The 11,481-nt window shown below is 43.6% G+C and overlaps 1 long non-coding RNA gene across 1 annotated transcript; it reads left to right on the forward strand.

Annotated features, from left to right (window-relative positions):
• Positions 1-8,949: 8,949 nt before the first annotated feature.
• Positions 8,950-10,810, forward strand: LOC115590229 (uncharacterized). The gene is made up of 2 exons (XR_003985714.1): positions 8,950-9,648; positions 10,594-10,810. It is a non-coding gene; the product is annotated as an uncharacterized LOC115590229 (long non-coding RNA).
• The last annotated feature ends 671 nt before the right edge of the window (positions 10,811-11,481 follow it).

The raw sequence follows: 11,481 nt of genomic DNA on the forward strand, positions 1-11,481 counted from the left end.
TTGTGAGGTTGAGGAGAACTTTGGTGTACTTGTCAACTTCCCTGACCTGCCCAAGGAAGAGGTAGGAAAACAGTGTGAAACACTCAGCAAAACCCTGCGCCGTAATGGGCAGTCAGACCTGGACTGGAAGGAACTGGCACAGGAACTGCAGACTTTCCCAGAATTGCCAAAAGGTAAAATGACCACCTTTGAACTTCTTCTCACCTTCTTCAGGAGAGGAAGCTGAAGGAAATGTATCCAAATGTGTGGGTGATCCTGAGGATTGCTGTCACCATTCCAGTGACAGTTGCTGCTGCAGAGAGGAGCTTCTCCAAATTGAAATCTCATTAGAACATACCTGAGATCCACCATGTCTCAGGAGCGTTTAAATGGACTTGCACTGATGAGGTGAACTGCCAGGTGTCCAGGCAGGTGTCATTTAATAGACTAGTGCAGTGCCCGTAAGAAAAATGTATTCCTATAGAAAAGTGGGAGGTTAAGTAGCTTTTTCATGGATCGCCAAATGAGGCTGTGTTTGAAGGTGGGACGTCAGGGATATTTAGGTTTGTTGTGAAATCCAATATTCTAGGGTATAATTGGCCGTTTTTGACTATTTTTGATTTTGCCATTATAGTTCACCTTAAAAACTATTTACTTGGTGTCATTATTTTCAGCACAACCTCACGTGTGACTGTACAGTTATTTTTTTATTTTGACATACTGTATTAACACAATGGACCTAAAATCACAAAAAAAACCCATAAAATCCGAGTAGAAAAAAAAAAAAAAAATTACTGTGAAAACCAAAAATATGTTTAACAAAATATTTTTTATTACTTATAATGCAAATATAAATTGTTGTTTGCTAAATATGTGCGAAAATTAGTTATATGTAGCCTAACTATTTACATTTAAATGCAGGCAATGCTTAGGTCTGCCTGAGCTCCTTCCAGCTGAATGAAGAGCTGCACTGCCCGCTCCACATTCAGCAGTCTCCTCATTGTTTTGACTCATTAAACAAAAAACCGACTCCACTACACACTAAACACACTACACCAAACACTACATAACACACTAACTACACACTCCAAACACGCTAAATGTCACAAATCTCTCAACTCTCAATACCGCTGTCTATACACCGACCGTTGTTGCCTGTCATTCATCCGCCTACGTCCCTCCCACAACTTCCTGTTCCTCAACAACCAAACTTGCTGCTTGGACACTTTCGTGACAAAAGCCCGTTTTTACCATTTCTTCCTGCACCAGACACAAAGCAAACGTGACAGCAATGTTCGCGAAAAAGCGTGGCGGACATTATTTACCCTAAGTCCGGTTTTGGACGTGCCGGTGGGTCCAGTCCGTCGACTCGGGAGGTGGGCCGTAGCCGCTAGCTACACACGAACATCCACAGATTCCGATTCCACTTCTCCGGATCTCCTCAGATCGGAACAGACTCGGTCTGGACTCTTTTAGTCTCATTAATCCACAACAGTCAGTTTAAATGCACAGAACAGAACGGGACCAAACCGCCGGCAAAATGCCGGTCCAGCTCACGCCTGCAGGTATAAATCTGCTTGTTTCTTAAGGTGGGGGGGTCGCGGTGGGCTCTCCAGTGATTGGCTCTGGTGCGCACGTGGCTACGGTGTGCAGTGATTGGCTGTGGTGCGCACGTGACTGTGGTGGCTCCAGTGGACAATGCTCGGCGGAATTTGTAAAGCATTTATGAAATAATTCATTCAAGGTATCATAGTAGTCCAAACAAATGCGACATTGCACACCCTTGAACCACGCAGCAGTCATGTTGAAAGTCTCAGGTCAGTCTAATCCTGATCCGCAGAGATATTTGAGGCACAGAAACTCACACATACACACACACAGACAGACGGACAGAGATTCCTTGCTTTTATAGAGAGATTCAATAGATGCCTTTGTTGCAAGGAAGACCAGGCATGTAGAATTTAGTTGGAAATTTAGTTTAAACACATGCTGGAAAGAGTGACTTGGAAGTTCATTGTTGTTGTTCAAATAAAACTGTTGTGAGTGTTCAGATGTTTCAGATGTTGATGGTGTTCTTTTCTTTTTTGGGGGGGAGTAATCTCGCCTAGGGTACGAAATGGGCTAGAGCCGGCCCTGAAACTGTTTCTCCCTGAGCCTACCAACTCCCAGAATGAGGAAAGCAACAGAGTCCTGCATGGTCTCTGCAGCCCACCCACTGCCCCAGCACACAACAGCAAACAGAATAGCACTGGCCACAACAGACTCATAAAACATCCTCAGCATAGTCCAGCAGATGTTAAAGGAGCGGAGCATCCTCAGAAAATAGAGGCGGCTTGGTCCCTTCTTGTAGAGGTGTTCTTAGTCCAGTCCAGTTTATTGTCAATGTACACCCCCAGATATTTGTAATGTTCAACGATGTCCACGTTATGCCCCAGGATGGAAACTGGGGTCACTGGTGTCTTGGTTCTCCTCAGATCCACCACCAGCTCTTTGGTTTTTGCTGTGTTGAGCTGCATGTGGTTCAGCTCACACCATGTGACAACGTTGTCCACCACAGTCCTGTATTCAGCCTCCTCACCCTTGCTGATACATTCAACTACTTCTGAAGATGGCAAGATTCTGTCTGGTAGCTGAAGTCTGTGGTGTAAAGGGTGAAGAGAAAAGGAGAGAGGACAGTCCCTTGTGGGGCCCCGGTGTTGCTGACCACTGCATCTGACACAGTGACGCAAGCGCACATAATGTGGTCGGCCAGTGACGTAGTCCACAATCCAGGACACAAGGGGGGATCCACCAGCATCGCTGTCAGCTTGTCACCCAGTAGAGCAGGCCTAATGGTGTTGAAAGCACTGGAGAAGTCAAAGAACGTGACCCTCACAGTGCTCCCTGGCTTGTCGAGGTGGGCATAGGCACGGTTTAACAGGTAGATGATGACATCCTCAACTCCAATCCAGGGCTGGTAGGCGAACTGGAGGGGATCCAGGTGAGCCCTGACCATAGGCTTGAGCTTCTCCAAGACAAGTCTCTCCAGGGTCTTCATGATATGAGATGTTAGTGCCACCGGTCGGTAGTCCGAGAGACTGCTGGGCTGCGGTGTCTTTGGCACTAGAACGAGGAAGGACGTCATCTATATCACAGGGACCCTCTGGAGGCTCAGGCTCATGTAGAAGGCACAATGAAGCACTCCACAGAGCTGTTCGGCGCAGGCTCTGAGAACCCGTGGGCTGACAGCATCAGGGCCTGCAGCCTTAGCAGCGTGGAGTTTGCTCAGCTGTCTCCTTACATGAAGCGGTGTAAACAGTGCAGGTTGAGTAGGGGAGATTTGAAGTCCATGGTGAGAGGAGGGCAGGTAGCATGGGACCCAGAAGAGGTGTGAGGAATGGGGGATGGGTGTGGGGGTCTCATAGCGTTGGATGAGGTGCTATCAGGAGGAGGAGGGGGGGTCAGAAGCGATGGTGGCTGGAGATAGTCAGCAGGAGAGCCAGCAGTTGCCGCGGCTGCAGCGGCAAACCTGTTGAAGAACAGATTTAACTCATTGGCCCTAGCCACACTGCCAAAAGCTCCACTATTAGTTGGTCTGAAGCCTGTGATGGTCCTCATACCACTCCAGACCTCCCTCATGTTGTTCAGCTGGAGTTTTCTCTCCATCTTCCTCCTGTAGCCGTCCTTAGCCTCTTTGATCTTATTATTCAGCTCCCTCTGAATGTCCCTCAGCTCCTCCCTAGTTGCCACTTCTGAAAGCCCTCTTCTTCGGGTTGAGAATGGCTTTGATGTCTTTAGTTACCCAAGGCTTGTTGTTTGGGTAACAACACACAGTCCTTTCTGGGACAATGCCATCCACACAGAAATGTATATAGTCTGTAATGCACTCAGTAAGCCCATCAATGTCCTCTCCATATGGCTCACAGAGTACATTCCAGTCAGTCACCTCAAAACAGCCCTGCAGTGCCTCGTAGCAGTCCTCTGACCATGTCCTCACTGTCTTTGTGGTCACAGGCAGCCTCTTCGCTAGAGGCACATAGCAGGGGGTGAGAAGCACCAAGTTGTGGTCTGATCTTCCCAGCGGGGGAAGGGAAGTGGAGGTGTATGCGTCCTTTACATTAGCATACAGCAGGTCCAGGGTCTTCTCCTCTCTGGTTGTACAGGTCGCATACTGGGTGATTTTCGGGAGTGTCTTTTTAATGGAGACATGGTTGAAGTCACCCGAGATTATAATGAGAGCACTCGGGTGTGCAGTCTGTAGTCCGGCTATTGTCGCTTGGAAGACGTCACATGCCAACGTTGGGTTAGTGGACGGGGGAATATACACAGCCACTACAATAGCATGTGAGAATTCAAGGGGTAAATAGTAGGGACGGAGGCCCACAGCTAACAGTTCAATATCGGGTAATCAATCCAGTATCAATATTGACAGTAATGTGACCAGGATTGCATCACCTGTTGTTCACGTAAACAGCAAGCCCCCTCCTTTACGCTTACCGCTCGTAGTGCAGTCCCTGTCAGCCCGGACAGTGTGGAAGCCCTTGGTGGAAACATTGTGGTCAGGAACATCCGTGTGTAGCCATGACTCTGAGAAAAATCATCAGACTACATTCCCAGTATTCCTGATGACTCCGGGTTAGCGCTGCAAGCTCGTCCATCTTATTCCCGAGTGATCTCACGTTGCCCATGATGAGAGATGGGAGACACGGCTTGAATGTCTTCCTCTCCAAAAGTCTCCGGTGTTTCGCTCCTTTCCTCCACCGTAGCAATCCTTTCCCTCTGCATCCCCGGTGCGTCTTCCTCCAAAGTTTAGCAGGGATGTCCTCCATCATCGTAGCGAGGCCGGCCGGCTTCAGCTCTATCAGCTGATCCCTGGAGTAAACAATGCGGTGTTGCTGAGCGACGGTCGAGTGGCAAGAGTAAAAAGTGCGATTCCATCACAAACGCAACAACAAAAACTCTCCACACAAGCATGATTAGAGAGGTCATGGCTTAATAAATGACTACGTAAAAACTAAAAAAGTAAGATAAAGTAAAAAAGGAGAAAAGTTGAAAACAACGTTAAAGTAAGCAGGAGTGACTGGAACAGGCTGCATACACCGCAGCGCATGCACACTTTTTGTCACTTTTTGTCTACACTGTCAACTATCCTTCAACAACTACTAGCTGTAATGGTAATTTTATTTGTAGTTATTAAGTTAATTATTAATCAGTTACAAACAGTTTAGCATCTTCTTATGAGACTGAATTATTGAATTAGCTATTTTTTCCCTTCTTCAAAGGTGACCTAATGTAAATTGGATCATATTATCTATCATAATTATTTATCATAATTAATAATTATCCCTGATAATCTGTCATTATTATATGACATGAGTACTACATAATTGTGCCTTGTGTGATGCAGTGCGATTAGAATAGGGAAAAAACATCAAAAGTCTGTTTTTTAACAGTACTGTTCTGTCAGGCCGTTCCCCTCACATTCCCAGAAAGAGGTTGTGTTAAGCCACTGACCCACACCCTGCCCACTGTCACAAGCCATCAGCACCTTCTCGCAATTAATCTAACCCTCCCTCACACACATAGACATACAAACACTTTCCATCCAACCTCCTGCCCCCTCTGGAGTATGATGTGGGTGCAGGCTTAACACATACATTTCACCAGCACGCAAAAATACCTGTACATTTGTGCACAAAGACCCATGCGCAAATGAAGTCACAAGCTCTTTGTGCTACTGTAAGCGCTCTTAAAAACTCTGCAGACAATAAGAATTCACTCAGTTTTCAGTTTTTTTTTGTTTTTCCTCCTCTAAATGGCCTGCCTTTGTGTTCCACCTCTTTGTAATGTCCTATTCAGGCCAAGGCCACCCAGGTACAGAATGAGGTCAGAGCAAGTGTTACAGTCTAAACAAGTGGAAACAACCAGGCTGCTTCACCCACTGAGAGACGCAAATGTAATGAGCTGTGCTGTCCATCAAACCGGAATGAAAACAAGAGTCCTCAGCAGTGACTGCAACGGCTTTCAAACCTTGCAACTTTTATTTCCAGGCCAAGTCTGTGAAGTAAGTAAGGTGCTGTATCATTGAGCAAACCATATGAGGTGTGTTGTAAACTAAAGTTTGGCCAGTAGCTTATGTAAGCCATTGAAGGCATGGCAGCCAGAAGGGATAACAGGTTTATGTTGGCAAGGATAAAGTGCCATCTTGGGTGTGCTAAAACATGCACAATGGACAATGGTGATACACATTACAAATATTGTGCAATGTGTGAGATAAGGATTCTGTGCTGAAAATAAGGACATTTTGTTCATCAGGTGCAATCAACAATTTTAACTTAAAATAAGTCAGGATTTTCAGTCAACTGTAAGTATGCCACAAGAAGTATTTAAGTAATATCAGACAGACAGCATTTGGCGCTTTTCTAGTCTAAATGACAACTCGTAGCACTTTATAAAACAAGTCAGCATTCACCTATTCACACAAACATTCATACTGGTGGCAGAGGTTACCATGCAACGCATCACCTGCTCATCAGGAGCGATACCGATTCATAAGCACTAACAAACCAATGGAAAAGTGATTTGCGGTTCAGTATCTTGCCCAAGGACACTTCGAAATGTAGACTGCTTTGGCCTTGAATCGAACAACCAACACTGCAAATGGTGGATAACTGCTCTTGCTCCTGAGTCAGAAGGCCCATGAGCAAGACTAAGAGTCTACAACCATGATAGAGGCTCTGTAAGTCGTCATCTTAGCTTAGCAGCATTGTAAAATGTGTTAATTCTCACAAAACTCAAAAGGTACAGATGAGGGAAAGGCATAGCTTTGCAGGTATTATGGCAGTTATAGGCCAAAGAACTGTATCAGACTATTTGAAACTGGGACCCGATTTAGAGAAAAAGACAGGGGAGCGGAGAGTTTATTACGATTTAACCTTAAGGGGACCGTAGATGTCTGTACAAGTGACATTTAATTAAATTAAGTCACCGTCTTGCATACACAGCAGTAGATATTCCAATCCAAAATAAAGATTAGATTATCAGTTATTTTAAAATGCTTTAGCAGTGCAGTGTTCATCACCATGGTTACTGTGCATGCACAGCCACTGAGTACTAAAATGTAGCAAATGGGTTTTTTTCACACAGTGCATCAAAAGCAAAGTCAGTATTTCCTGTGTAGTCTAGCCAGAGCTGAGACGTCAATATCAAGGCCACTGAAACACACACACTCACACTCTAACAAGATAGTCCAACTGCATTCTACATATGTCATGTGGCTCACACAGGTTCCTACACACAAATCACGTGGCGCTGCGACATTATGACAACTTTCAAAGCCTGCACAGGGCGCGAGGTGAACACCAGATGCTCATGCTCTCTCACTGGTGTGGGAAATGTCAGCAGTACAGATGGCGGAGGGTTTTTTATTGTGCCGGGTCCGGTTGTGACCTGTCCCTGCGGTACGGTGGGCATGACATCTCATCCATAAACAGGGCGCTGGGTTGTGAATTTTGTGGTCTGCTTGGCGGACTGCAGGAGAGATGCCATGGTGTACAGGCCTTCATTATTCATATCAGGTCCAATCTTTATTTTGAAGCAACACAGATGTGGAACGTAGTAAATAATGACAAATAAATCAAACCAACACAGACAAACTTTGCTCTTCATTTAGCAGCAGCTTTTGTAAGTTCATTCTTTATTGCATGACACAGTCTTTTTTTTCCATTTTTGATCAGAGTGTACTATTTCACTTTTGTCTCTTGGAAGAGACGCACCTGGCATAAAAATATTCAAGGACAACTTTGAGCACACAGACATTTCCTTTCCTTTCTTTGGCTGCTCTTTGTTCTCACACAGTCGAGGAGCGGGAGACGCCACTGTGCACATGCATGCACATGAATACACACAGTCAGTGAGGCAGGCATGTGCATGCTACGGCTGTCAGACTGTCACAGTTGCAAAGATGAAACGTTACAGGTGTAAATAAATAAACAAACAAAATGAACAAAATCAAACCTTTCTGAAATAGATCAAGCTTTAAACCCTTGCACAATCAAGAATATGATAGGAAAAGCTTTGGATAACTTGTGCGAGAAGTGTGTGACAGTACCTCTACTTCCTACAGTGCATATTGTCCAGAACCCTATTGTATTTCATTTTCATCTATCTTTTACCTCAAATTTTCTGCAAACATTGTTCTTTCCTTTCAGGCCAATAAAGTGCAGCAGAGTGAGGTGAAAGTGAATTGACAGAAGTAAAAACTGTGATGCATAGAGAAGGTAAAATAGGGAGCAGCATGAGGGGCAAATGAAAAGTGACGGTGAAATGAAAATGCACAAAACGCACTGTTTGATATAACCTCGGGATAGCTTCTCAAAACTGTCACTGTAAAGGATGGACACTTAAAGCAATAACCACATTAAACAGCATGTGTTCTGATTTAACAACAATGTGTGTGAGTTCTTTGCTCTCTTAGCAGAATAAGAGGTTTAACCTGACTCTGCCCCAAAGCATCTGAGTTGTAACCCAGTGCCCAATCACCACCGGGCACCAGCCTGCCGGTCACCTCCCGTGAAATGCCATAGTTCTGCTCCAGGTCCAAGTCTGGGCGATGCCCTCTGCCTGCTGCCTTAGCCCCCAACCTCACCCACACACACACAGCTTCTGCTGCTTAAATGTATCTAAGTGGGTGTTCTGACCAAAAATAGCACTGTATTAAATAAACCCAGGGTAGCAGCATTGGTAGTGACGGGTCTGCTACAGGTGGTGGTGATAGGACAAAAATGATACACAGGCCAGTCTTTTGAAGATTTAAGGTGTATACGGTACGGAAATAATACACAGTAAATACTTCTGTGAGACAGGGGTGTTTATAACTCAAAGGTTAGCATATGTCGTTATATTTGTGTCAAAAGTCGCGCGAGTGAAAACACATCTGCACGCGCGCAGATCTCTCTTGCGCGTAAACTATTCCGTGTTTGACATGAGTAATTAAGTATGTTGGCAGATTCTTCCCGTCTAGATTAGAAGATTTAGAGAATATTAACGGCTAAAAGTTTAGGCTAGCACACTGTATAATGATAGCAACACATGCAACAGGCTGATAAATGTCAATTCTGTTCTCTAAATACAACTTAATCCAATGCTGTTAATTTATACTAGTAGCGAGGTTAATGTACAGGCAGTGTGATTGTAGTTAAACATCAATTTAATATCATTGTGGCTGCAAAATGATGGATGAAGCTTATGATATGAGGATACACTGATTACACTGATTATGAACTGCGAGCTCATAATGTCTCTCACCAACGCATTGCACTGACTTTTTTATATTGCTAGCTAGAAAGAGAGCTATTTTGTGAAATATTGCAGCCCATACACTTATACAATAGCCAACTATATTAGGGCTGTCAGTTTTTATTTGATATTCGAATATAGGTGCAGTGATGCCACTTCACAACTTTATCTTGCATGATGCAGGCCAGGAGTGCTGAGTAGACAATAGGGAGACTGAAAACATAATGAATGTGATGTTTTTCAAGCAGTCATACTAAACAAATGTCCCTAACAGGTGATATCATCTTGCGTATATTTGGGGACCTACAGTAGGAGCACTTTGTTGTGGAGCATAAGTGATGCTGCAGACCAGGAGTACTGAGTGGACCACAGTGAGACTGGAAACATAGTAAGGTGGGTCAGGCACAATAAATCCTGCTAAATGGGTATTACCTTGCAATATAATTAAAGGAATAATACTACACATAACCATTGCTATTAGTCATATTATTCTATACACCTGTGTAACATCATACAGTGCAGTACAAAGGCTATGCCATAAATTCTACTTTTTTTTAAATCTTATACATGTTCAGTTTTTGTTGACATTATCAGAAAGCTGTTCATTCTACTTTGTTATTTGTTGAGGTCATAGTGGGTGGTGGTGCTGTGCTGGACTGCATTATCTCAACAATTGTTGCTTATATTTTGCCTTCAAGTATTGTAGGGCAAAATATCAGGACCACTGGTGAATATAATGCAGCGCAGCACAGCAGCATCCACTATGACTCCTGTAATAAAAAGCAACCAGAACGATCACCTTTTTGACAATGTCAGCTAAAAATAGAAATGTATAAGTTTTATAAATGTAAGAATGTATGGCAGAGCAGTTGAACTGGATTATCTTAGATTGCACAAGTGCGCGTAATGACATAGGTGATGAGTCTATGTATATTAGTAACTGTAATGAATATATGGTTATTTAATAATTTAAGTTATCATACAGCATTGATGCTGCATGCTGCACATCAGGAGACATGAAGAGTAAGGACCAAAGATCTTATAGCTCAGGAGTGATGATGACGAGATGTTACATGTCTCTTGTTAATGGTTGTAGCCTTCTGGTAGTTGGTGGAGGGGCAGTGATGCTGGCTTTATCCTGACACACTTTCAGCTGTTCTGGGGTTGCTTGATGTTGAACCTAGGCCACTGTTCTTTTTTACCTTCTTGGATTGGCTCATGCTTCCAAGATAGCCGTCTTTTTAAGTTTTGTTTTTTTCCTCATTTTGTATTTGTCTTGCTTCAATCTGCAACCTCAGCCTAATAAATCTCCTGATGATCTTTTCTTTTACTCCACAGCATGATGGAAACCTGCTGGAGAGTGCCAGAGTTTCACCCTCTGCGTTTGGAAGCTCCATGAGGGAGGAACCAGTCTTTGTCCTAAACAGTTCCTCGATGTGGTGAATGATATCAGAGGCTTCTTGGGAGGGGTGGCAAATTGCAACTTCCCTTGCTTTTTGCATTGTTTTTCCTGTTCTGTGTTCTATTTTTAATTAAAGAAATCTTAAAGTTCCAATTGGTGTGGTATTTAAGTGTGCAAAAGTACAAATGGATTGTTTGAATATTACCTCCAATATTTTTTGTTAATAAAATCTTTGTAGGTGGGTAAATTGCTCCTTCTGACTTCAGCCAGCCATGCTTTTCTCCTGTCTCTGTCTTGTCTACATGTGCACGCCTTTCTCTGAGCGATCAGAGCATCCCCATGCAGCACAGCACACCTGGTGAAGACTGTATTCAAGGACAGCATACCAGAAAGTACACAAACCGCTTGACCTGCTGATCTGTTTGACTTCTTTAGATACTGTTTTTAAGGAATTCATTGTGGTATTAAGTGCATTGGGAAAAACAAGACAGTGTGTGATTTATTATGCATCAATGAGTAACTTTAGGATAAGTAAGAATAGTTCCATTTACTTGCAATGAATTCAAATCCAAATTAAAATTTTCTTGCCATGGATTTCCTACTAGAACACAGTTATCAACATCTGATATCATCATCATATTATCATCATCATAATGCTGTTGTGAGTCAAGACTTATTGTGCAGTCAATTGGCAAATCATTGTCAGTCACCTGTTAGTCTGCCTCCCTCAAGTCTGAAAGTTAAAAAAGAATGACTGTACAGGTTTAGTAAAGTTCAGAGTTCAAAGCAATTAACACAAGTGCATATATATTGATAAGAATAGT

Source organism: Sparus aurata, chromosome 10 (assembly GCF_900880675.1).
Source record: "Sparus aurata chromosome 10, fSpaAur1.1, whole genome shotgun sequence".
Lineage (NCBI taxonomy): Eukaryota > Metazoa > Chordata > Actinopteri > Spariformes > Sparidae > Sparus > Sparus aurata.